Source organism: Panthera leo, chromosome B3 (assembly GCF_018350215.1).
Source record: "Panthera leo isolate Ple1 chromosome B3, P.leo_Ple1_pat1.1, whole genome shotgun sequence".
Lineage (NCBI taxonomy): Eukaryota > Metazoa > Chordata > Mammalia > Carnivora > Felidae > Panthera > Panthera leo.
This window is the reverse complement of record NC_056684.1, coordinates 131954153-131963229: the sequence shown is the minus strand read 5'-3', so window position 1 is coordinate 131963229 and position 9077 is coordinate 131954153.

The window sequence follows — 9077 nt, the reverse complement described above, 5'->3', positions numbered from 1 at the left end:
ATGGCCTGTCCCCTTTCGTTGCCTCTCTTAGGCCCAAATAATAGGCTCTGTGACATCCAACCACAACTTCCTGACATCACCTGTCGCACCCAAGGGCTGACTTTCTCACTGGGTCTTTTTCTAGGCAGAAAGCTCTTCTCTGTGGACGGGAAATTCAGTCTCGGCGCTACATGCAGAGTGGCATAGCTCCTCACTCTGGAATGAGGGTCACAGGGGATGAGTCCAGTTTTGTCCCTGGGAAGTAAGAACCGTGCCTGGCATCCCTTGTCCATGTAAGGGGTTTTGCAAGCACTTGGTGGAACCATCATTCATTCATCAACCCTGGATTTCTGGGTGCTCCGTGTTCTGAGGATTGCTAACGCTAACGAGAAGGCAGAAATGCCAAGAAACAAGAGCACGGAGGGGAGATTGCAGTCCGTTGACAGAGATAGGAGCGGTGACATGATTTTTCTTAAAAATTACCACCGAGGAGAATGGATGTCTCTCGCCTCTTCTGGGTTACTGAGGTCAGGTCCGCCAAAAGATTCCTTAAAACCGTTATGTGTTGGGGCGCCTGGGTAGCTCAGTCGGTTAAGTGTCCGACTCTTGGTTTCGGCTCAGGTTGTGATCTCACAGTTCGTGGGTTCGAGCCCCGCGTTGGGCTCCGTGCTCAACAGTGACAGTGCAGTGTCTCCTTGGAATTCTCTCTCTGACCCTCCCCTGCTGGCGTTCTCTCTCCCTCAAAATAAATAAATTAAAAAAAAAAATCTGTATGTGCTAGTAAAAACCAAGTTACAGAACAACAAATATAGTATGATTTCATTTGCATGGAAAGGGAGGTATATGCAAGAAATATGTGCACATACACAGCTGTATAGAAAATGTTGAAAGAATATACATTTTAGTGAATTCCGTCAGACTTCAGAGGCAGAAAAAGCTTTTTTATCTGTGAGACCATGTGTATTATGAAACTCATCAGGTTTCCCTTTTTGCTTCAGCTGCTGGGAAGCTTAGATTTAAATTTGTTTTCTTGATATAGTCATGGTAGCCTCCATTCAAGAACAGTGGTTCTCAACCTTGGCTGCAAGTTAGAATCACCTGGGCAAATCTAATGAAGCCCAGTGCTCGGGCTACACCCCAGAACAATTAAGTCAAAGTCTCTGGAGGCACCTGGGTGGCTCACTCAGTTGGGCATCCGACTTCGGCTCAGGTCATGATCTCATGATTCCTGAGGTCGAGCCCCACATTGGGGTCTCCGCTGACAGTACAGAGCCTGCTTGAAATTCTCTCTCTCCCTCTCTCTCTCTCTGCCCCTCCCACTTGTGCTCTCTCTCTCAAATAAATAAACTGAAAAGTTAAAACCAAAAATTAAAATCCCAGAGTGATTCCATTGTGCAGCTGTCATTAATCTCCAGCTGGTATATTTGAATTCTGGCTTTCTTGTGTCAAAAAGAAAAAAAAAAAAGGAAAACTCTTCACCTTTATTTCCATTTTCCTTGGATCTGACTTTTATTTACATGTAATCTTTCAATTTGATTTTGTGCATTCTTGTAAACTGCCTCTAGTCCTCTATAGAACAAGATATAATACAGACAAAAATGATAAACTGGTGTTCAAGCCATGTGACAAGCAGTCCAGAGCTGTGTAATTTCAGTGAGGAGTGCACCCACTGGAGAAGGAGAGTGGGGTGGGGTGCAATTCCCCTGGGTGTGGGGTGAGTCTGCCCTAAAGAAGAGCCCATGTCTCTGGAAATGCAAGCTGGTGCAGCCATTCTGGAAAACAGTATGGAGGTTCCTCAAAAAAACTAAAAATAGTACTACCCTACGACCCAGCAATTGCACTACTAGGCATTTATCCAAGGGATAGGTGTGCTGTTTCGAAGGGACATATGCACCCCCCATGTTGATAGCAGCCCTATCAACAATAGCCAAAGTATGGAAAGAACCCAAGTGTCCATCAATGGATGAATGGATAAAGAAGATGTGGTATATATATATACAATGGAGTATCACTCGGCAATCAAAAGAATGAAATCTTGCCATTTGCAACTACGTGGATGGAACTGGAGGCTATTATGCTAAGTGAAATTAGTCAGAGAAAGACAAAAATCATATGACTTCACTCATATGAGGATTTTAAGAGGAAAAACAGATGAACATAAGGAAAGGGAAACACAAAATAAAAAACAGGGAGGGGGACAAAGCATAAGAGACTCATAAATATGGAGAACAAACTGAGGTTACTAGACGGGTTGTGGGAGGGGGGATGGGCTAAATGGGGAAGGGGCACTAAGGAATCTACTCCCGAAATCATTGTTGCACTAGATGCTAATTAATTGGGAAATAAATTTAAAAAATAAAATTAAAAAAAGAAAGAAAGAAAAGCCCATGTCTCTCATTCCAAGAAAGACACCCTTGGGACTAGTAGCACCCTATTTGTGTGTGGGAGCAAGGGGGTGTGGAGAATTCAAACTTTTCAATAAATAAGTTCCAGGAGTGTGTCAGGATCTTTTCTTCCTGATTATCTGAGGAAAACCTGGACCGCCCGATAAAGCTTGTGCGTAGGTCCAGGGGACCAAGAGCTCTGACTCCCTCCTGAAGGGAAGGTCCCCGTTGTAATTTGCTAAGATGGGGCTAATTGGGATAATTACCTCCCCTTGGAATCGCAGTCAGGTGGGGCTGCTTCTAGGGTGCGGGAGGAGAGGGCACCGTTCTCTCCTCTCACCCAAACTGCCCTCTTTTGAATGTTTACCCTGTAAGCCAGGCCTTGGCACTCCTTCACCCGTCAATCATCCATGTTTAAGGAGGATTGGAGTCGAGTGGCGGGAAGGCTGGCTACTGCCTAGAATGCCGGTTGCAAAGTTAATGCCCACAGAGCCAGAGAAGCAGAGACATGTGAGCAAAGCCTCAGGGTGCAAGAGGAACGGGGTGGGGTGGGGGGCTGATGGGGACTGTGGTGGAATAGCTCAGAGAACATTCGAGGCACGTGCAACCTCATATGGAAGTGGGGGTGGGGCGGGGTGGTTTGAGGACAAGTAGGGTGGCATGTCTGGGGAGACAAGGGCCAGAGAGAAAAGACCTCCAAGAGGGAGGTGATGCCACCAACCAATGTCATCTATTTTGAAATTTTGTCCAAGGACATTGGTGGCCACCTGGCTCAGGTGCAACCTTTAAACTCAGAAGCCTCTGGGGCTCCTGGGTGGCTCAGTTGGTTAAGCGACTCACAGGTCATGATCTCACAGTTCGTGGGTTTGAGCCCCACGTCAGGCTCTGTGCTGACAGCTCAGAGCCTGGAGCCTGGTTTGGATTCTGTGTGTTCTTCTCTCTGCCCCTCCCCTGCTTGCTCTCTCTCTCTCTCTCTCTCTCTCTCAAAAATAAATGAAAACATAAAAAAAAATAAACTCAGAAGCCTCACACACATGTATCTTTGGTCACAGGCAAGGGAAGGGAATGTTGGTAAATTGCCCAATAGCTACCAGGGAAAAGAAAATAGCATCTCTTGTTAGCCTAGAGACTTCATCCACATGTGACACATCATGTCACAGATTCCCTGAGAGTCCCACCTGCGGTTAGGAGTTCCCCTTCCCCTGCCTTCCCCTGTTGGCAGCCAGCTCTTGCAGAAGTCCTGGACAGAAGCGACCAGAGGTGCCTGGAGGAAATCAAGGCTCACACTGGTGAGAGCAGAAGCTTCCAGAACCTGTGGGACTGATGTTAGCCGGCTTATTGCCCAGGAGACTGTACAAGAGAACTTAAAAATAGCATCTTCTATAATTGCTTGAGTCTCTGGGTGTTTAGTAACCATGTCTGGCAGTATATACCCAAGACAGGCTGGCTGTGGGGAAAGCCATTGTTAAAATAAAATCATTAGCTTAATAGGCTTGATGAAAAGGTTGGCAAGATGGGAATTTCCTCTTGCAATATGTTCTCTACTCAAAACAGTCCCTGAAATCAGTAGGCCATGTAAATTATTGACTAAAATGCCCTGATAGCTCTCAAGTTTTTGTGTTGTCTTTTTTTTCCCCCCTTATGGATATAACAAACATTACCTCTGAAAACAGCTTGGAGTGCTAGGATTTACAGCCTCATGTGGGACTATATGTTATTTAACTGCTTTCCTTTACTATCGGTGTTTTGTTCCCTGGTGACTATGTGCACACACATGCACGTTTTGCCATTTTCCAAGGGAAAGAAAGTTCAGCTAATGGACTGAAAGCATGGAGTAGTGAAGACAGTTAGCAAAGCCCAGTGCCCAGTGATGTCAACGTACAAAAGAATATCTAGGCAGCAATAAGAATGTAGCCCAAGAGAATGTGTGCCCGAGCAAAAAGGACCAGGACTAGGTGAAATCTGCCGCAGGACTGCATTGAAAAACAAGTCCTTCCAAATCCTACCTGCGGTAGCTGAATATGACCACAAATTCTCTTGTCAGTCTCCCTCTCCTGCACCCCGACCAAGAGATGGAGTTTGTTTCCTTTCCACTGACTGGCCCTGGGATCAGGATCGCTTTAGCCAAGTGAAATCACGGTGCCAGTTCAGTGCCTGAGTCTTTGGTTGGTCCAGCAGCTTCCCCTTGGTGCTTTTTGGGGAGCTCCGGACTGCCCGGTAAGAAGTGTGACGACCTTGCTGGAGAAACCTGGTGGGAAGGAGAGGCCCTGAGGCCCCCATGGAGAGAGAGCGAGGCCCAGTGTTGCCATGCTGATCATCCAGAGGAGTCTAGATTCAGCTGCCATCTGGCTGCAGGCACGGGAGAGAACATACACAGACCAGCAGAAGAGCCACCTGGTCAACCCACAGAACTGAGAGACAGCAAAATGGTTGTTATTGTTTTATGCTGCCAATTTTGGGGGTGGTTCATTATGTAGAAAGAGATCCTCAAAACACTGCCCAAGCAGACACAGAGGGCACATTTACTAAGAGATGATGTCCCACCTCTGTCTAGCCCACCCCTGCTATGATATTGACCGTGCCCTTGCTTGGTTTTCTAGATGTGGTCTTTTCTCAGTTGGTGGAATTAGCAGCGGTGAGACAGGAGTCAAGGCCCAGGAGGAGAAGCCTTTCTTTCAAAATTGCTCTCTCTTCAGATTCCCTGGGTGACACGTCCCAGGGACGGCTGTAGGCCATTGGCATAGGCAGCCGTCCAATACGGGGGGAGGGGTAGGCAGGACAAAACACATGAGTCTTGGTAAAGAAGGCAAGAGGAGGTCCTTGTCAAGCAGGAGAAAGAAAGGTACCAGAGTCTAACCGAACAGGCCCAGAGTGTCGGGGGAGATAGGGGATTGTTTTCCTATCCTTCCAACACCATTTTGATGGCCAACGTCTCAAAATAGAATTGTGTGACCCCAATCCAGTTCCTCCTTGGGGAAAAAAGGAAAAGGGTTTGAACTAACAGTTATAGAGCAGGGACTTACTCATTGGGCATCAAGCCAGGGACTCTCTTTCACACTATCTTCTATACTTCTACGGACAGACTGGGTCACTCCGGCCGGCTCTTGGTCTCTTGAAATCTGTAACTTCTAATTATAGTGAACTTGAGCCTTGAGTCTGGTGCTCTATTTATTTAACTTTTAAGTCAAGATAGAAAGAATGTGGCAAAAATAATACAAGGGAAACAGGGCAGAAGACTCTATGTATAGTATTTGTTACCTTTGGCAGGACTGGATATGTAGCAACATAAATGTTTGAACAAGTACATTTTCCCCCCTATGAACGTAAATGTGCCAGGAGGCATTTAAAATGTCCTTTCTCCTTGATTTTCCGATTCACAGTTCACCCTGACCTCTGAGTAGCTTCAACATAAGATCACAGGAAACCATTTCCTTCTTATTTAATAAGTCGGGATTTAAGGCCTCAGTTGTATTTGAATATACCAAAAGCTTACAGAGAGAGAGAGAGAGAGGAGAGAGAGAGACTTTTAAGTACTTGGTTATTGTTGATCCAAAGAAGAAATCAGCGCCTGTCACTTACAAGGCATATAAAGGGGATGTGAAGGAAGGGTTCGTGGTTGGAATGACCTGTTGTTTTCTGTGTCTACTGCTGAAAGATGAAAGGACTTCTGACACTGAAAACTGTTAAGCATCAGAACCAGCTTGAGTGGGTGACGAAATGCTTGTGTATGTGTTTTTTTTTTTTTTTTTTCTAGAACAGTTTGGGAATGGCAATATTTGCAGGCAGGAAGTCACAGCTTTGTTATTTTTGCTACACTTATTAATGAGTCACAATTCACTTATTTTTAAATGTAGCTATAAATAAAGGCAGGGCATGGTTCCAGCACTGTTTAGATTAAGAAGATTATTCTGCAATTTTTTTTTGGTGAGTCACCAGAACGATTAATAAAATACTCTATATCCACTGGTGCCCATATATTGACAATGCCCCTCCCCTCGGGATCTCTTTAATATTATGTATCTTTAGAAGACACTATGAAATATTGAAATATATTTAAAGATATAGAGGAAAAAGTCAAGATGTAAATGGGATAAATTGTACTGTTTTTATTCACAATCCTTCCATTTCTCCCTATTCTTGCCAAAGTCACTGAGCAAAGTCTTTCCTTGTCTCACGTGACCATATTGCTTTGCCCAGTAGAATGTGAACAGTCAAAACACACACCACACCCGAGTAGAGGTTTTAAATGTGCTTGGGCGGATTGGCTTGACCACTTGCCCAGCTGTCTGGCGCCATGAGAAGAACCTACCCAGGTAGCGGCTAATATTTTAGCTTCGCTCTCAGCAAAAGGTGTGTGAAGAGTAGCCTTGGGATTACCCAAAACTAGAATCCAAGCCATGACAGCCAACTCACAAAACTCAGAAATAAGTGTTTATTGTTGGAAGTCACGGAGAGTTTTGGAGCAGTTTGTTACACAGCGTTAACCCAGTGATTGTTGACTGATAGAGGAGATTTCAGATGCTTTTTAAAATTCATTTTCTTTTTCTATTTTTTAAAAATGTTTTTCTTTTTGAGAGAGAGGAGGGAAGGGGTAGAGAGAGGTGGGGACAGAAAACCTGAAACGGTCTGCGTGCTGACAGCAGACAGGCCAACATGGGGCTCGAATTCACGAACCTTGAGATCATCACCTAAGCTGAAGTCAGATGCTCAACCGACAGCCATCCAGGCGCCCCTATTTTCTTTTTCTAGAACCGTATTTCCGATTTTTCTACAGTGAAAAAATGCTATTTAATTTACTCAGTCAGTAGTATGTGTGTATATATATATATACATATGTATATATATATATATACATATACATGTATATGTATATATATTTTGAGCACCAACTGTATACCTGCCCTAGATATTGGGAATGAGGTGGTGGAAAAAGTTGAAATACCTGCCCTCACAGACTTAGAGTCCGATGGGGGAGACAGGCACCCATCCAACCATCACACACACAAATGTGAGCTGCAACAACGAGCTGTACTGCAAACGGGAAGCGTGTGGGGCTAGGAGTATGCAGAGAACAGAAAGGTGACTCAGGCAGGTGCTCCAGGAGAGGCGTCACTGAGGATGTGACCACCGAGTTGACCTCTGCAGAATGGGGGGCTAACCAGGTGAGCTGGTGTAACAGAGCCTGGCTTTTAGGAAAATAAGTTTGCTTTTATATATCAGGTTCTGCCATAACATTAACAGGTAATATTGAGCCCGAGGACTAAATTACCGTCGATCTTAATACAAGAGGCTGTATAGAAGGAGCACCTAGCTGTCCATCAAAATCCTCACTCCCCCTCCCAGGGTACAGGGCTGTTATTAGAGAGTCGCTGTCCAACCAAAAACTCCTTTCCGAGATCCCCTTGTCTTCAGGTGCCGTTGTTCTTACCAGTAGAACTGAGTGAGCCCCGGTGAGGAGCACCATTTCTGGGCCAGCACTGTCAAGAATCAGGTGTGCTCTCTCCACGCCAGAGCTTTTCTCCTCCTCCAGCAGATGACCCTGGCCACAATGGGACTCCGAATGACCGTGTCCATCTACCAGGGACACCTGCCTAGGAACCCCCACCCCCCCACCCTCCTGTTATGTGAGCAAGAAACAAACTATTCTGTCAAACTGCTAAAATCTGGGGGCATATTTGTTACGGCCTCTGTGTTACACGGATTCATAGCTACATGGAACGTATATTTTTAAAACCGATCCAGTGTTCTCCCTGGTCACTCATGTACACAGCCAATCTTTTACTTGGGTGGAATATTTCCTTTGTGCGAATTGAACTTCAGACCCAGTTGTCTTTTCTCCCCACCTTGGTAGGACCTTGGTTGTGTGGGTCCCGCGTGTCGCACCTGATGTGGTGAGTTTGGTAGAACTGCTTTTGCTTTAATGCCCTGCTAATTCTGTTTGCTTCTCCACTTCCATGAATTCTTGCAGGCAATGCTGACACTTCCAGCATGAGGACTGTTTTACACAAATCAGAGGTGCTCTGCTGGAGCCTGAAACGCATTACCTTGAGAGAAATACCGTATTTACTCACATAAATCTAAAAGGCCACATTTGAGAGGGCGGATGCCAGACCGAGGGGTCTGATTTGAGAGCCAACGGGGAGCCATTGCAGGCTCTCCAGTGGAGGAATGATAGGGCTGAGGAGGTGTTTTAGGAAGATGAATCTGATAGTAGCACACACAAGAAATGAGAAAGGAAATAGTTCGGAGGCGTGGGGACCGACTGTTGTCACAGTCCAGCTGAGAAATAAAGAGGTCTCGTCTCGGAGGGTGCCCGTAGGGGTGGAGAGGAACGGGGGGCCACGTGAGGTTGTAGAAAAGGAAGAGCCCTGCTCGCCCACGGTCCCCAGCTCATCGAGTGTTCTTGGCAAACCCCAGAGGCTCCTTAGCCCGGTTCACTCCCATGGCTCCGTTCGCACTAGCTTCCCCGCAAAAGATAGCAATACAGACAGGATTATTAAAGTTATGGTCTTGTTTTTTAAAGAATGTTCATAAGAGAAAAAGGGGGTAATTGCTCCACTAATTAGAAATGAGACAGATGAGCTATTTTCTAAAATCGTTTCTAGTAGCTGACTAATCTCCAGAGAAGAAAAGATTGCACGTCTTGGTTGGGGGAAAAAAATTACCGTACACGTTTTTATGCTGGAATGAGAAAGTCAGCTAAAAGCTAGGAAG